This window comes from Dermacentor silvarum, chromosome 1 (genome assembly GCF_013339745.2).
Source record: "Dermacentor silvarum isolate Dsil-2018 chromosome 1, BIME_Dsil_1.4, whole genome shotgun sequence".
NCBI classification, from domain to species: domain Eukaryota; kingdom Metazoa; phylum Arthropoda; class Arachnida; order Ixodida; family Ixodidae; genus Dermacentor; species Dermacentor silvarum.
Window position 1 is genome coordinate 197,500,961 of NC_051154.1, and position 16,430 is coordinate 197,517,390.

Sequence of the window (16,430 nt, forward strand, 5' to 3'; positions counted from 1 at the left end):
TGCGAGCGTGGAGGACCCTATGCCTCGTCATACATTGTTCGGCGTCGTGTACACCACTTGGTGACTGCGATTCGTACCTATTAGAGACACAAGATATAGACACATGAGGCTCTAAAAGCATAACAATGATGCGAAGCCCAACGCCGTTCTCGAGCACGCGTAAACCACAAGACACCGCAAACTGGGACGACACAGCTTATTACCACCGATTCCAACCAAAGCACAGCATTGAAGCTGTAATGGATGATAATAAAGGCCATCCCAAGCACTTTTATATGTACAGGCAGGATACTCGGACCATGGCCAAATTCGTCACTGGCCCAAAAAGCGATTCATGCACTCGTGAAGTGGTTGATGTGCACCGACCTGAGATGGGAGACCGCTTATAGTGCTCGTGTGCATCCTCCCACGTGCACTCAGTGCTCACTCTCTGCCTCTTCTTCTCTTTCTGTTCACCCTTTCCCTTACCCCCAGTGTAGGGTAGCAAACTGGTTGATCGCCTGGTTGACTTCCCTGCCTTCCCTCTCCTTGCTTTCTCCCTCTTTCCATTAAAGCGCAACTGTGAAAATGAAATTCACAGCATGCTCAAGTACATATGAGTTCCTTGTGAAGCCGGTCCCACTCTGCACAAGAGTTCCCTTCCATAGTGTCCTCAGCACACACATATGACGTAAATAAGGCACACACAGAGAGTGGAAGAGTGACTCGGTCCCTTATTTGAACACCATCGAAGGGAACTGTTACCAATTTGCCCGAAACTCAAAACTTTCAACAAGGTTTCCGTATGGAACCAGAAGCATCAAATGTATGCTTACTCTTTGTCAGTGACAAAATTACAAAGGAAACTGATACGGTCTCCAACGAACGAAACATTCCATGTTGAAGAGAAATTTGTCCTAGTCCACGGATGGATTACGGCGCCGCCACCTTTATCGCGCAGCCGCTCTACCAACTGAGGTAGCTCCAGCTAGCAGTTGTCAGCACAAGGTCAAATTAATCAATATTTTGAAGCGAGGAGGAACCTGATACATGAACTTTTTTGAGAGCTTCATGACACAGTCCAGTGAACGCCCCTTTAACTTTTCCTTTCACGAACATTTCTATCCATTGTGCTCTTCTGCAGAACTTCAATTTAGTAAATTTTACTTATTAATCTACGCATCATTGATCATCGCGTAGGTATGGAAGGCGTTCAAGGTAACTTGTTTCTTAGTCGTCTTTCAACTATAACGTATAGCTTTCGCTGAAAAGGCCACGTATTGCACATCTTTTGCTGGAACTGTCTGCTTCTTTTCTAGTATGAGGAATACTAGAAAAGAAGGAAGAATGTAGAATGCCATGTGAATATATCTTGTTGGCCCCATGCAAAGGAAACAGTATGCCGTGACGGTACTGTTGAAGAAAGTTCAAGTGACAAAGAACAAGACAAGTACACCAATAAATGCTCAAAGTAAGACATGGTTCGTGACTGAAAAATGCCTTTCATACTCGCACCATAGAATGGTCAATGCTGAGGAAGTTTCAGCAGCAAAAACAAAGTCTAGCGGTGGCTGACCTCTCCATGGCGCGAAGTGTTACCAAAATCGCTTACCGTTACCGAAGTGTGATTCGCTGGTGGCCCTGCATATTATGACTTTTGGGGCGAGTCCACGTAGGTTTTCGTTCGTAAATGCCCGTTGCCACTGGCTGGCCGCCTTCTCTAGTAATATCTCCTGCATTATGATTGGCTGAAATTCGCTCCTACAAACAATTATAGCACAAGAGTATTTTGTGAATACGAGCCCTGGTGGCGCTCGCGACGATTTTCATCTACTGGGGTTTTGATCATATTGGAAGGGGGCGTCTAAAGATCACTTATCGGGGCGTTATTTATGCAGCAGTGAGAATAAATTAGGAAGCTACTTCGGATGCAGTAGCAATGAAGGGTATTTAGAAATAAAATCGATATTCACTATGAACAAGTGAGCCATAGAGGTGCATTCTAGATCCTGCAACGCTTCTTCAATCAGGTATATAAACATATACTAAAGGCACGTCAGTGCGGTGTTTGACAGCTGAATTACATATTTATCTTTAAGAGCACATAAAATGCAGATATTAGGATAGTTCAAGCTTTCCTGCAGTTGCTTTGAATAACTGCCATTTTTCAATCGTCCGGATGACTAAATGGCACGTCGAGAAATAACTGCCCCAACTGAAGTAATCATATCACCAGGAATGCTATCATTCTTCATATGATCTTGCTGCTTTAAAGTTTAGTAATATCATTCTATCGAAAACCGCAACAAGCAATTTCAATTTTGCACTTATGGCTGCGTCTTTTAAGGGCACATGCCAGCGAGTCGTTATGTCGCATTAGAGAAGGCGGCCGGCCAATTGATAACAGCAATTCCTAACTAAAAGCTTTGCGAATTTGGCCTGAGGTCTTTAGTGATTGTTGTCTGCGCGATGGTGACCAACCTAAAGTGGGATTGACCGTTTTGGACACATTGCCTGCTCTGCATGGTGCGTGTCTGCGCCCGCCAATTTTATGCAAGCATCTAAAATAATCTGGACGTATATATAGGCTGAGGTGTCATTGTTGGTTATTCTATACGTCGCTCGTTCCAGATGCGCACCGCGAGCTCTTGGGCCTTCCTGCGTGCGGGTATCGAACGAGTTCAGTGGACTGCGCTTCAACATCCACGAAGGTCATAATGTGCGCAAAGTTTCGACGATGCTTGCGGCAGCGATATAACAAACTCTACAACGAGGGCTGCAGGATTCCGAGCTCCATCGAGCGCGCGTGAGCGCATTGGACTGTAAGCCTCGGTGCAGCCGTTCAGAGTTTCAGGGCATAAGTTCGTGCAAGGCTGCTTCGGTACGTTACTGAAACACTGACGCCAGCGGCACGACATTTCAAACGACGAGAGGGCGCGCCTGCATTAGTGCCCGTTGATACACAGAGTTAGACCGAGTTCATGGCCCGTAGCGAGTACGGATTTGCACGCACTTCCGCGTTCGAGCGTATCGCTGCCCAGCCCTGTAAATAGGAAACATGTACGCGCAGTTGTACCTCCCGCAGAAGCAGGACATTTGCGCCTCCACCGGTTATGATGAAAGGCGGCGTTTAAAAAAAATGGCAATAAAAAGCCCGGAAAGCTGCTTTCAATATCAGCTATATGCTGCGCTTTGCGGCGTTGCTGTCAGGCGAGGAAATTTTAGCGCTGTCTGTGTGCCACTGCTCCGTACGGGATCGGTAACACACGACAACATCGGTACTTAGGGGGTCGTGCAGGCGGAAACAGGAACTCACCGAATGGGCATCATGTTTAGGGCAACATCATTCATTTAATTTTAGTTTTATTTTCCACAAAAAATACACATTTCTGGTAGGGATATCTGGCCAAAAAACTGTTTTCAGACAGCTTGACTGGGCCCGGGCAACCTGGAAACTTTTAGCAGTGGTGACGTTAAGGAGACGAAACAGAATACTGATAAAACATAGCCGTTAATAACACTACAGGTGACATGCACAAACTTTTGCACATATACTCATATATATATATATATATATATATATATATATATATATATACTAACACACGCATATATCATATCCACAAATGAACTGATTACATTACAATAGCGCACAGATATACCTACAGTAAAAATTTATAACATACCAATTTCCAACAATAACATAGGTTCGAAGTTTAGTGGGAACAAGAAGCGGGAACATTGTGGATCATTTAAAATTCAATCCGGGATAGCCGTTCACTCTTGCCCTACCCACTTCTTGCTGCACGAAATCGATAGCGTTTTGAGAAATATGATGCAATACTGTCTTGTCAATTAAAGGTGGTCAGTCGCCGAGTGTATGTCTCGTGAATAAATTTCGCCAATACTTAAACAGTGAAACATTTGCATCGTTTCGGTGCAGTTGTCTCTGGAAGTGAAGCAATTTTCTATCGGCCCTCACTTTTCAGCGTTAGGCGAAAATTCGTCCAGTCAGTTCAGTAAGCGTCCTCAATAAAATAAGTGATCCTTAAAAGGACAACAAAGGAAAATGCCGATTAAACTGAAATAAGATTAAGAGGATTGCAAATCTAAGCAACTCTTAGTGCTTCGAGGATGCGCATTCGGGCACACGGCAAAGACACGAAAGTGGGTGATCCACAAACAAAACGCACGTCGTTGAGTAGGCAAGCAGAGAGAGTGAAAGAGAGAGCGCGCACAAGATGATACGAGATGGGGCGCCATCTCTCCTCACAATCCGACGCTTCGCATCTCGATGATGAGCGCATCCAGCGACGGTCCTAGACCGCAGCGCTGTAGTTATTGACATGCGCTTGCAAGGAAAACACGTCGCGGCAATTGCTTCGTCTAAACGCAGCCTCCATCGGGGTAAGATCAACCGAGCGCCTCGAAGCTCACGAGCGTCATGAGCCTCAGTTTGGAAGCACATGTGCACTTCACCTCCGTAGGAGATCTGTATGCACTAGCGATTGAAGAGCTCGCTGTTAGATGCATTCACTGCGTTTGTACGGGCAGATTTTTCTATCTTTTTTACGATTTCCCGAGTGCAGAGTAGCCAACCGAAAAGTTTTACTTTTGTTCAACTCTCTGCCTTTCATCTCTTGGTTTCCCTATCTCTTTCTCTACTCAAGTAGTGTCGTGACCATAATGCGTACCGTATGGGTTGGTTATATTTCAATATCCGCGGCTCAGCTCGCTATCGCCGTCGCAGCAAAATTGCAGCACAAGGATACGAGGGCCACAAATAAGTGGCGTATAGTTTGAGCTCGATTCACATGAGGAACCGAAAAGTTGGTTCAGTCTCCAGGCAAGCACGACATGGCTCAGTGGCACCGAATCGCGCCGCGCACTATAGGGAGGCGCAGACACGTTGATAGAGGCGAGACTCGTCGGAGCTCAGCCACGAAACGCTCGCCTGCAAACTGAATCAGGTATTAGATTTGTCGATTGAATCCATCATTACGGTGCCTAAACAGTATGGGCGGACGTGTCCTTATGTGTTTCTTTTGCTTCCAGGTTTTTGGCGCTGCAATTATGTTTCCCGACCACCAAGCGACTTGCTCAAATCAAGGCACCGCATCAGAATTAAACCAACGTACAACTGGAGATTTCCTTTCTGAGAGAGGATCTGTGGCACATAGTAAGGGCTTAGGTTTACTATAGGATGGAAAACGACCCAAATAATGAGAAAAAAAAAACATTGGCAATATTCGCGGCATCAGACAGCGGCTGGTCGACAAAAATTACCGGTTGATGTCATGGAAAAAGGACATTGCATCCAGTTACTCCCGTCAGATTTGACCACAGAATGGGGCTCAGCCAAGACTTTGCGGAGTGGCTGAGCCTCGTGTTTGGCGGAGCATACATTTGTTAAGAGAGAAAGCGAGAGAGATAAAATGGATGGAAAAGGCCAGGAGGTTAACCGGACAAGATTCTGGTTTGCTACCCTACACTGTGGGAAGGGTAAGGGGAAATGAAAGATGAAAAGAACAGCGGAGAGAAAAAGCAAAGAAATGTAAAAAAAATAAGGATAGGGAAGATTGTGAACGTCGATGAGAACTACAGTCCCACCAATAGGCCACTCGAACGTAAAATTTTCAAGAGTGCGCTCACTGTCTTGTGGTGTGACGACTGTATAGGTCGGCGTTACAGGACTGTCTGCTCCGAAAGCGGCCGGTCGTCAAGACGCGCCAGCGTGGTCGTGAGTGTGCGCGGTATCGGGGACAATGACAAAGTACGTGTTCGATAGTTTCCTCGTCTCCACAATGGTCACATGCAGCACTATCCTCCCATCCGATGCGGAAAGCAAACTACTTCGTAAATGTGACGCCAAGCCACAACAGGCAAAGTACCGTTGCTCGGGTCGGGATAGTCCAGGTGGAGGTCGAAGTCGAAGACAGGGGTCTAGTCGATGCAGACGTGTGTGTTGCAAACTAGGTGTGTTCCACAACGATTGTGTGGCATCGTTTGCAAGCATTCGAAGTTTCGCTGCTGCATCCGTTTTTCACAGCGGGATTGGTTATGGCACGCCGTCTTCATGAACATATCAAGCAGCTTCATCGGCATGTTCATTGCTGATTACACCACAGTGGCTAGGGAGCCACTGAAATGTGACGTCGTCTCCTTTCTCGACGAGATGATGAAGGAGCTCTCGGATTTCCAGCACTAGTTGTTCATAGGGTCCACGGCATAAGGCAGAAAGCAAGCAATGTAGAGCTGCTTTAGAGTCTCTGAAAATGCTCCATTTTCGAGGTGGTTCCTCTCGAATTATGCGAAGTGCGCTACGAAGAGCAGTAAGCTCCGCGGCTGTCAGTGTAGTCTGATAGGATGTCTTGAACTTCAAAGCAGTGACTTTCGCAGGGAAAATCACTGATCCTGCAGAACCGTTCACTGTGGTTCAACCGCCAGTGTATAGATGGGCAGGATCATTGTATTTTCGTACAACAAGATCAGCTAAAGTTGCTTGAGAGCTGGTGATGAGAGTTGTGCCTTCGTTTTTAATTCCTGGTACTGTCAGTCGAACTTGTGGCTGAGCCAAGCCCCAAGGGGGAAAGTAAAACTCTCGCTGCAGCTGTGTAATCTGATGGCAGGTATACACGATAAGGCAGTATCGTCTGACAAAAAGAGGCGCGTGGTCGGTCTTCTGGCAGTGAGACTAGATAGTGGGAAGGGGCGCGAGCAAGGTGCCTGACATGTGCTCTGAGCGCTTCCATAACAATGTGAATCTTGGCTGGGTAGTCATGGGCAATTGCAATGGTTTTGGATGTTGTTGCACATCGTGGCAGCCCTAGGCAAACCCTAAGCGCCTGGGCCTGAGCACTTGCATGTGTACGGATGTTAGTTCTGCAGGTATAGGTCAGCACTGCCAAGCTGTACCACAGATACCCGAGAAACAGCGTCCGGTGCAATTGCATCATCACGTGTACTGAAGTTCCCCAGGCTTTGCCCCCAAGAACCTTGAAAAGATGAGAGATGGCTGTCAGGGCTTGTTTATGTAGGCCACATGGGGACTCCAACAGAGGTCACGGTCGATGATTAATCCTAAAAACCTGTGCGTCCTTACACAAGAGATATTTTGTCCATCGATGGATATGGCGTATGAAGTCATTGGCTTTCGGCTAAATGCCACCAATGCAATTTTTTCTGGAGACATCCTGAGGCCTTGTTCCCTAAGGTACGTCGTTATCAACGTCGCAGATTTCTGCCGCCTTGCACGCAATTGAGGACGCGTCACACCAGATGCTTAGACGCAGATGTCATCGGCATAAATTGAAAACTTCACCGTATTTGGTAGGCGTTACATGAGACTAACAAGCACAAGGTTGAAGAGCGTTGCGCTGAACATACCACCCTGCGGTGCACCAAGGTGTGTATAGTGTTGAGAAGTTGGGCCGTCGCCGGTATTCAAATAGAGAGACTGCATATGTAAAAAGCTGCGTGTCCAACGATGGAGTCGACCACCGAGGCCAACTATTTACAGAGCCTCTATTATAGCCTCATGAAGAACATTGTTATATGCTCTTTGATGTCGAAGAACATGGCGACAGATCATCGCTTACACGCCTTTTGATGTTGCAAGTATGTAAGCAAATAGACGACGTTGTCAATAAAGCATCGGTGATGTTGAAAGCCAGCCATGGCATCTGGGTAAACTTCGTAGCCTTCCAGGTACCATTCAAGTATGACGAGGATCATTTTTCCATCACCGTCCCAATGCAACTAGCCAGCGCGATTGGGCGGTATGAAGTAACCTCTAGAGGAGACGTGCCAGGTTTGAGGAGCGGTACCAGGTGACTGGTCTTCCATCCTTGAGAAACCTTTCCCTCCTGCCAGGACTCATTGAAGATGTGCAGCAATGTACTTCACACCTGTTCACCGAGGTGACACAATATATGGTAAGATATACATGGGCCAGGTCATGACGACTGATTACATAAGTCAAGTGCAGCGTCGAGCTCTTGAGTGGTGAACGGAAGCTCCATGCGTGAATACCGTATGCCTGGAACGTAGTTGAAAGTTGCTCTTTGCTGGAACCCATATGTTTCGGCTAGCTATATTTCGTCCAATTTTCCACGATTCCCGGGGTGCTTTATGCGTCCTGCCCTGCGGCTATGGACGCGGCGCCTCCTACAGGCCCGAACTGCCAGAAGACTACTACAGCGAGCTCTTCAATAACACATGCCACCTGGTTCACTAGCACTAGTCCACTGAAGGTCCTGCTCTCGTGGCCATGGACGCGAAGCTTGCCAACTCGGCAGGCCAGAGGTCTACTCCGACAAGCTCTTCAAGGAAGCGAGGCACTTGGTCCAGCGCCAGCGAAGACACTGAAGTTTATTCAGTCTCAGGCGACGACTCCTCGGGAGACGTCTTTGTGTCGGTGAGGAGACGAAAGGCCAAAAGGAGGCTCATCAAGACGTCGTCACCTGGGAGTACATCAACCCTGCAGGAAAAACATCAGCGCTGGACGCACGCGGCACACCATCCTCATCATACCTGTGGACTCTTCAATTTGTTAAGGATACCAAAAGTACATAGTGCTCAGCGCGTGAGACAAGTCCAAATATTACTTAAGGCTAACTTAATAATAATTAATAATTTATGGGGTTTTACGTGCCAAAACCATGATTTGATTATGCGGCACGCCGTAGTGGGGGACTCCAGAATAATTTGGACCACCTGGGGTTCTTTAACGTGCACCTAAATCTAAGTACACGGTTGTTTTCGCATTTCACCCCCATTAAGACTAACTTCAGTTTGGGCACAACAAACAAACAACCATCGCATGCGAATCTAACAAAAAAAAAAAAAAGAACGCTTAACTTTGCACTAGGTGGCGCAACGCTTGAAACAGCGAAGCTGGGCCATCGTAGCCCAGCATTTTCCGTAAGTGCGCGCGAACTTTTCATCTTATTACTCATGATGATGATAATTTCTTTTCGCGCGTCTTGGACTTACGGCCGTCACTGCGCGTTGCAAATGCATATAGAGCAGCTCGCAACACCGACACCGCTAGTGCGTTAGTGGGCGGGTGATTATGCTAACTACACGCTGCCGAGCAAACTCGTGACATCGAACGCAAGCGACAACGGTGGACTGCGGGCATAACGTGCATGTAACCTCATAATTTAGAAATACTTTAATGAACCGTCGGGATTAACCCAGTGATAAACACCGGGGCCGCACGTTTCAGCTTCACTGGTTAACCATCTTCACGGAGTGGGAGAACCTTTTTATTTCTCACAAAAAAGAAGCAATGAAAGTACAATTTGGTTTCAATAGATCAGGCGATAAGCACTCATTGATGCGTGGACATGTCGCCGACGGACTTTGAATAGTCGCGGATCTGAACACTGCGTTTTGACTGCACAGAGAGAGAGAGAGAGAGAGAGAGAGAGAGACGTTAATAAATAATAAAAACAATAGAAAATTGTACATGTATGAAAAGGCAATCCCAGTGGCGAGGTGCCTGCAGAGCTTCCCGTTATTCGGAGGTTGAAGTGCCAGGTGCGCTGAAGTGTCTATGGCAAAAGCAGATGCGTGTTTTTATTGAAAACGGTGGGGGGAGGGAGGAGGGGCGTATGTCTGTAACCGTGGGATCCACGTGTTGACGAGAGCAAGCCATTGCACTCAATCTTTTTTTTTTTAACTTACGACGTCCACAGTGTGATGCGAACCGAGGAAGGGTCGCTTTAACACATAGGCGCCCACCCTGACACGCACGTCGCGAAGCTGGCGCTGTTCGCGCGCCCGTGATGCCAATGCGCGGGTAGCGGGCGTCCGCCCCCCGTTCGCGAAGCACGCGGGCGCAGGGGACGAGGCAGCGGTGCGTGCGGTGTCTTATTCAATAAAGGGGCGAAATTAATATGTCGGAGCCCTTGTCGCCCCCGTCATCTTTGGCAACTTCTTGCGCGCGAACGCGCGCTCACCTCGCACGCGCACGCGCGTGGCCCGGGGAGGCCGAGCCCCTGCCCGCGCGCCTGTTTTCTTTCCTCTCTCGAAAGCAGCATCAGCGAGCTGATTTGATTGCCCCACTGGCGGAGTGACAGGAATCCCGTTTAATTCAATTACGACCCCGAGCGCCCGCAGCGTCGCTCTCCCGCCGTCGCCGCGCGCGAGCACCGCATCTTCTCCACCCTTCCTTGCTTTTTGTCTCCGCGTCGCTGCTGCTGCGCGTGCAGCCCCTTCACATTCCGTATCAAAGCCTAATTAGGTGTTGTCTGTCTCGGGGCCCAAACAAGTTTTGCGTGCGTACCAAGAGCAAGCGTCGCCTCTCTTGCCGACTTGCCAGCCCTGACCCTTTTCTTTCTTCGCAATAGTCAATTGGTGCCTGCCGGCAGACAACGCCCTCTAGGGAAACAATCCTCCGATCGAATGAGCACAGACGCTTGTCGCGCGCTTATAGACTTTCCTCGCGGCCCGCTCTGTTCGAGCGAGTCCGTTAGCCTCGCGATGCGCTCTGCTTCGTTTACTGCCATGCGCGAAGCCGGCGCCAGTGTTGCGTAGAGAGAAATTAAGTGGCGCTGCACACGAACAAATAGGGACCAACAACGTAAAGACGCACGTGGATGCAGAGACATAAATAATAGTGCTCTGCGCAAGATTGTGCCCTCTCTGTGCGTTAATTCAGAATATGTGCTACGTTAGGACGCATTGGACAACTGTCGACAACAGCGGCATCGTAACGAAGAGCCTATAGCGAGCGGAGGAAGCAGTTTTCAGTAGCACATGCTACGATTTCGCGCCGACAAGTTTGCCGCTCATCTTGAGGCATATGTGTCCAGCTTCTGACCTGACTTGCACCGACGTGTTAGAATGTAGGTGCGAATGCGCTACTCGCAATCTGCGTGGCCGTGGCCATGCACACAGCTTGGCTGAACGGATAGGGCTACAGGAAAACGTTGATGCAGGTGCGGGTCTGTTATCGATCAAAATACAGTGCCCTTTTTTTTCAGCCTCCGTGCCGGACGGCGTCAGCATATTTTACTTGCACACTCAAAATACCGTAGCGCGTCTTGGCCTGCGCCGGTTCCCCATAGAAGGTCAGTTATTATATAAGTAAGCGACGGAGAACTTTGTGCCAACAAAAAAAGTATATTTTCTGGATGTTTGTTGTTATTTAGTTTTTCAGGCGAAATTGAAATTAAAACAACTTGTAGTTTGATCGTCACAGAGCAGCTGCCCATTTGTGCTTTATCACATTCCTACCAGTGCCGTTGTAGTATCCAGAATTCCCTTCTTTTTCTTTGTTTATGTTTTTAAAGAATAAGAGTGGTCAGCCAACTAACCTCAATACGCACTCTTCTAAACTACAGTGAATCTAAATGTTGCAATAAGACCACAATCACGCTATAATATACTGCGGGCCAGATTACGGGACAGAAATGAAGTCGCCTTGGCCAACTCAGCCGCAGTGCACCTGTGATCCTCTTGCGTTAGTAAACAGTTAGTGAAAAGTTGGTAACAGTCTGCGAGATGTAGTAACTGCTGCAGTACGTTTCTTTTTATACAAGCACCTTTTTTATTAGTATAGGTCACTGTAGGCATGAGGCGTGAGGAGATCATGGTAAAATATAAACATTGGACAGGCTTCTTCTGTAGAAGAATGGTTGCACGTTATTAAGAATAGGCTTCTTGGCAACCACGAGAGTTGTAATCGGCGCCATCGGTCGTTACTATCTACAGTGAGAAAGCTTTGTTGAATACAGCGCAGAGGCAGAAGCGGCAAAGCAGTGTTTTTTCACATCATGAAAGATCAGATGACACGCGAAGTTGCATAGAGGGGCCGATTGAATGCAGATGATGGCGTGCGAAATCGGGTGTGCCATTAGGCAATGAACGAGAAGAAAGGGAACCGAGGGGCCCAATTTTTATTATCATATCATAAGAAGCCAACAAACAATGACACCAAGGACAACATAGGGGAAATTGTTTGTGCTTACTAATTGAATAAAGAAATGATACATTAATGAAAATGAAAACGGATGAAAAAGAACTGTCCGCAGGTGGGGAACGAACCCACGTCTTCGCATTACGCGTGCGATGCTCTCACCATTGAGCTATACCGCGGAGCCGCTTTCCCATCCACTTTCTGGTGTATTTATGCTTTACGACTAGAAATAGAATTCCCCTATGTTGTCCTTGGTGTCATTGTTTGTTGGCTTCTTATGATATGATAATAAAAATCGGGCCCCTCGGTTCCCTTTCTTCTCGTTCATTACATAACGAGGGCTCGAATCCGGCAACATTGATGCCTTCAGGTAGCATATGTGGGTTTAGTGGCCAGTTGCCATCACCCAAAAACATCACGTGCTCGTGACGCCTGCGGTAGAAAGGATGTTCCACATCCGCCCCTAGGTTTGTGAGTGGTGGCGCTGACTAACACTCCCAGGATGAGTTCTAGTTGTAAAACATAAATACCCCAGAAAGTGGATGATAAAACGGTTCCGCGGTAGCTCAATGGTGAGAGCATCGCACGCGTAATGCGAAGACGTGGGTTCATTCCTCACCTGCGGACAGTTGTTTTTTTCATCCGTTTTCATTTTCATTAATTTATCATTTCTTTAATTCAATTAGTGTGTGCAAGTAATTTCCCCTGTGTTGTCCTTGGTGTCATTGTTTGTTGGCTTCTTATGACCACTTAGGTAATGTCATACCACTTGCGTCATCCGAATACTCTAGGCCTATACAGGGCTGTTTTTTTTTTTTCTGGGGGGGGGGGGGGGGGGGTCAATACAGGTTCTTCTCAAAAAGGCTATGACCATGCGACACCTGTCGTCTTCGCATACAAGTTCTACGACGAGGCGAAAATACTTTGCCGCTGCTTAAGTTACTCTGAAAATACTAATGAAAACAAATATTTGTTAATTAGCAGTTTTATTCTCAACTTGAGAGCAGTTGCATATATGGAAAATTTGTAGGGCGTTTCAATTTATGGCATGACCGTTTTTTTAGAAATTCAAACATCGCATGTAATTTCGGATATTCATAATCGAAATTGAAATTCAAATGCAGGCAATATCGAGACTGAATGCATCCAGCTGTGCGTCTGAAGGCAACGCCTAGTAAAGAAGTGTGGGGCGCAGTTTGAATGCCGCGGTAAATCCTGACTCGACATGCTTGCCAGAAAAAGCGTGCCTTATCAGTAGCTGCCGCGACTGGCCAAGACGTTCAGTTTCAAACTTCCTTGCGCTTGTCGCCACGGGGCGTTTCGGTCTGACCACCTTTCCTGCGCTCCCGCGCCGAAAATGATATTGCCTGGATTTGCCATTGAAATTCGATGATAAATATCTCGAATAAGGTGTGATTTTCAAGATCTTTAATGAATGAAGGTGCATTGAAATGTGACTACCTTCAAATTCGCCATTTAAGCCCCTGCCCCTAAGACATTCACAAAAACATTAAATAATAAACGTTTATTAATTAGTATTCTGAAGCTCACGTTATTCGTGGTAAAGGATGTCCGGCTCGCCCAGGAACTCCTCTGCAAAAACGCCACGTTCGCTGCGATTATAGCCTTTTTATAACATATCTGTATTGTCCAAAAAAAGAAAAAGAAAAGAACACACCCTATATGTGGGCTATACGCTTCTTCGTTTTGCACTTCATATGAACCTTCCCTCGCCATTTTTCTTTTGTTTTGTTTTTCTTGGTCTGCACCCATTCACTTGTCACACTCTTAAGAGTGGGCACTGTACGGAAATATCCCGTACTCGTATATGCCTCGATCCCGCTTACGGCGCTGCGCTTGCAAAGCGCACGTCCACAATCCATTTTCGGGAACTCACGCCCATGGGCTAGCACGATAACATCAAGGGCACTTGTCTGCAGATACATGATTATCTTCGTGCCGAAGATGAACTGCACCAACGCAAAATATAGGTAGCAACGTTGCGAAAAAGTAGAACGTGAACGAACTCGCTGAATGAGGAGAATATTTCTCAAGTCCCTAAAACGGATGTGTCTCGTCTCGCAGGACCCGTGAAGCGCTAGTCCACTTACCGAGGACATTTCCATCGAAGTGGTCCTTCGAATTGCGCAGTCTTCTTTTTCAGCGTAATTTGGTTCTTCCGCGCGGAACCTCGTTTGCGTAGTAGTCGTAATACAACTTATTCTCCCGATGCACGTGCGGTGTCGGAGCTCTCCTTCCTTTATTTATTTTCCCCCGGAAATAAGAGCGAGTGCTGCGGTCATTACTACAGGCAACCGTCTCCCTCTCTCTCTCGAAACTAATTACAAAGAGCCTCAGATTGATTTATGTTTGGTCGATACAAGCTCCTTTATCTCCGCACGTGACCTAATGGTTTAGTTTTATCCTAATTTGATGCCTCTTCAATTTGTTTCATTTTTCTTGCTGCACCATTCCTCATTCAGACTACATAGACGCACGCATTAGTTCAGCGAAAAAAAAAAAAAAAAACTTCCTAGTTCTGTTTGCATCAATTAGGGCGTTGTTCGCTGATACGTCTCATTCAGAAAGTGGTCTTGGATGACTGCCTTTTTCTAGATACACGAATAGAACAATTTCTTGCGCTCTAGGACTTGCGCCGTTATTCGCCATTACTGAAGCTTTGGCCGGCGCGCGCTGCCTTCAATGTGAACTACATAAGCACGACAATGTTTCTTTTTCTTTTTATGCGAATAGGCTTTTTTGGTTCTCTCGCCCGTTTTTGCGGTGTTCGCATTTTCGCCATCGATACAAAGGCACCGATGCAAAGGACACGTTTCCTAGTGCAAGCGTCCATGGGCACCCGTGTTGCGGGGCGTGTTCGTCGCTGTGTGGCAACCATACCACATAGACTCGTGAAAGGACCGCACTTTTAACAGCGAAGCTGTTTATCGCTTCTCGGCCTTTTGGGCTAAGATCAAATGTGTAGTATCTGTTTAAGCCAGCCGTAAAACGTGCGTGTTTCACGAAACTATTATCATCACCATTGGCTCGAGCGTCGCCGTCTTCTTCCGCAGCTGGCTCGTTGGGGACCCTCGGTTAGCGCTCGTACTCGTGCTCGGCACGCGCTCGTGCCACTGATCCCGCGTTCGTCGTCGTCTTCTTCTTCCGCAGCTGGCTGCGTGGCCGCAAATTATTCCAGCGTGCAATTTCACTTCTCTTCTGTCACCGTAATGGGGAGGCAAAGCTTGCACTAGGCCACGCAAAGCTCGAGACCCAACAAAGCTGGCCGATCGATTGCGTCTCCTGGTAGTAGCAGTATAGCTAGGTTGAACTTGGCTATGTCGAGGTTGAACTTGGTTGTATCTAGGTTGAACTTGGTAGCAGCTAGGTTCGGCCATGGCTATGCCTGAGTTGAGCTTGGTTATGCCAGGTATCTCTTAGGTTATGACGCAATCGATCGGCCAGCTTCGCTGTGTCTCGAGTTTTGCGCGGCCTAGTGCAAGCTTTGCCGTTTTTTTAAGCGAAGGTTTATAGGCTCACTTGTGTCAGCGTCGGTGTACGTGGTGTACGCGGTATCATCATCAGTATTGGCTCGAGCGTCGTCGTCTTCTTCCACAGCTTGCTCGTTGGCGCCCCTCGGGGCTCGGGTTGCGCTAGTGCTCGTACTTGGCACGCGCTCGTGCCACTGTTCCCGCGTTAGTTGTGTCATATTCTGCCACAGCGCCAACAGCGACGAGCAGAGAATCGCACAACGCAACGGCATGAAACGTTGCACGAAAGGGAAGAAAAATAGAAGGTAAGGGCAAGACAAGTAGTACGAAAGGGAAGAAAAGGTTGTAGGAAAAGGAAGGAAAGGTAGTAGGTCCGGTAGACACACGACAAGCTTCGCTTACCCCACTTTTCTTGACAGGCGAAGGGCTGGTGAAGTTTTTTTTTTTTTCTCACAATTTTGACGAGGTGCGGCCCTTACACGGGACCGAACCTTTTGGTCAAAATGGTGCCGGCGCAGCCGGCGACTTGCGCACACCACGGATATTGTGCACAACCAGGCTCTCGCATCTAGTTGCGGCACGCGGAAGTACGCAGCGCGCGAAAATTTGTCGATGCATGCACGCGGCATCGAGCACCGAACGCGATTTTCTTTTCCGCTGGAATAATTTTTTTCCTCCAAATTTTGGGCTACCAAGTTGGAGGTGCGGCCCTTACGCGGGTGCGGCCCTTACACGAGTCTATACGGATTATTATAACCATTTGCGATGCACATTCTTTCGCGCGACAGCTTCGGAGGATGAACGTTTAGGTAATGTGGCCGGGCGCTCAGGAAGGACCACCCTCCTCTTCTCACGTCGCCCTCTTCCCCAGTGGCGGCTGCTACGGGAGAGGACTCTCTAGGCGGGAGAGGAGGATGACAGTCGCCTTCCACGTCGGCGCTTCCGCAGCTGGGGAGAACACATATAGGATGAACTTGTCCTTATATGTAAAGCCGCATACACTACCACAACAGATGTTCCGGTTAACGGATCTG

The 16,430-nt window shown here is 47.7% G+C and overlaps 1 non-coding gene across 1 annotated transcript; it reads left to right on the forward strand.

The window, feature by feature from the left end:
- The first annotated feature begins 14,852 nt into the window (after window positions 1–14,852).
- LOC119437927 (U2 spliceosomal RNA) lies at window positions 14,853–15,052 on the forward strand. The gene has a single exon (XR_005189585.1). It is a non-coding gene; the product is annotated as a U2 spliceosomal RNA (small nuclear RNA).
- The last annotated feature ends 1,378 nt before the right edge of the window (window positions 15,053–16,430 follow it).